General features: G+C 42.6%; 1 non-coding gene across 1 annotated transcript; it reads left to right on the top strand.

Annotated features, from left to right (window-relative positions):
- Positions 1–314: 314 nt before the first annotated feature.
- On the top strand, positions 315–421 carry LOC124502730 (U6 spliceosomal RNA). The gene has a single exon (XR_006959993.1). It is a non-coding gene; the product is annotated as a U6 spliceosomal RNA (small nuclear RNA).
- Positions 422–1,860: the final 1,439 nt, after the last annotated feature.

Raw genomic sequence — 1,860 nt, 5'->3', positions numbered from 1 at the left:
TAAAGCACCTAGCATGCTTCACAGTGATCTGTGTCTGCTCAGTAAGGTTTAATGTCCAGTCTTATGAGTAGGTACAGAAATGGGGAACGCCCGGGTGGCTCAGTGGGTTAAGTGGCCGACTTAGGCTCAGTCACGATCTCACAGTTCGTGAGTTCTAGCCCAGTGTTGGGCTCTGTGCTCACAGCTCAGAGCCTGGAGCCTGCTTCAGATTCTGTGTCTCCCTCTCTCTCTGCCCCAGCCCCACTCATGCTCTGTCTCTCTGTGTCTTAACAATAAATAAAGCATTAAAAAAATTTTTTAAATAAAAAAGACTAGTGCTCGCTTCGGCAGCGCATATACTAAAATTGGAATGATACAAAGAAGATTAGCATGGCCCCCGCGCAAGGATGACGCGCAAATTCGTGAAGCATTCCATATTTTTTTAAAAAACTGAGAACAATCTGAGGGTTGATGGAGGGTGGGAGGGAGGGGAAAGTGGGTGATGGGCATGGAGGAGGGCACCTGTTGGGATGAGCACTGGGTGTTGTATGGAAACCAATTTGACAATAAATTTCATATTAAAAAAAAATAAAATAAAATAATTAAAAAAAGAGTAGGTATGGAAATGCAAAGTACAGCCAAGCTTGATAAGCTACAAATTGTAAGCTCACTGCACAGTCATTTCGATGGTGAGATTAACTCTGATTGGGAACGAACAACGATGCGTTTGCTCATTCACACATTCTAAGAGTTTGATGTTGGCCAAGTCACTAACCTCACTGTGCCTCATTTTCCTCATCTGTAAAATGGGATAATATTAGTATTGACCATTCAAGGCTGTTGTGAGCATTAAGTGGCATAATTTATGTAAAGTACTTGGAATTTTGCCTGCTACATAGTGCGATTCTAATTGAAGCCAAAATATAAATAGTGTCTGAAGTAGAGATATTAATGAAAGGGAACAGATTCAGTTTAAATAATTTGGTTTGAGAGAAAGGCAGAATTTATATTCTGAAACCTTCCTTTATGCCTAGATTTTATTTATTATTCATGTGAGAATCATTTGTTAAAAATGGAGTCCTTAGCTTTCAGAGATTCATACTGAAATATTTGTGGAGGAAATTATGTGATAGCTGGGATTAATGTAAAAATAACACAGTGGGTAAGGGCTGGAGAAGGAGGGAGTATAAAAATGAAACATGATTAGTCGTACGTTGATCATTGTTGAGGCTGGCAAGAGGCACGTGCAGCTTAGTTAGACGGGTCTTTATTCTTGTGTATGTTCTAACCCATACAAAAAAGTCAAAAAATAATAATAAGGTCGGGATTCATAGCTAGTGTCTGTTCCTATGTATAAATTCTCTGGTGGAGATCAAATGTCCAATTTTTCTTTACAAATCAGGCAAGCATGAATTTATGTCAACCCGGTGCAGAAATCATGTTGCTACAGCAACTCTTCACCACATTAAATAACTGGAGAGCCAAAATGGCAGCAGGTTTCCTTCAGGAGGTGATCTGAGTATCAGAGAGAGAAACCTACCCCAAAGCCTCCCCCCCAGCCTCCGTCCCCTGCTTACCGTAAGGGACTGAGAGGTGTAGATGCCAACCGAGTTTGGAGCCCAGAAGATTAGGGGATGGGGAGCCTATGGTACAGACTCCTGGAAGAAGTCACCTACATTCAGAGCTCTCTGTGACTGGACTTCCGGTGCAGTCCACACAGCCCCCGGCGGCGGGGGAAGGCCCCTGGTTGTCAAGCAGTGAGATCTCCCTAGGAAGACAGACCATCCGCGACCATTCTTTTCTTTTATGACCTTTCCCAACATTTGGGAATGAAAACTGCTCAAGGACAAGAAATGGAGCCCAATCCCCACTTCCTGCACA

The sequence above is a fragment of the Lynx rufus genome, unplaced genomic scaffold (assembly GCF_022079265.1).
Source record: "Lynx rufus isolate CCGP_SWC_20201006 ecotype Redwood Valley unplaced genomic scaffold, mLynRuf1.p SCAF_7, whole genome shotgun sequence".
In the NCBI taxonomy this organism is placed as follows: Eukaryota; Metazoa; Chordata; class Mammalia; order Carnivora; family Felidae; genus Lynx; species Lynx rufus.
Note: the sequence above shows the minus strand (reverse complement) of the source record. Positions and strands in the feature narration are given on the sequence as shown.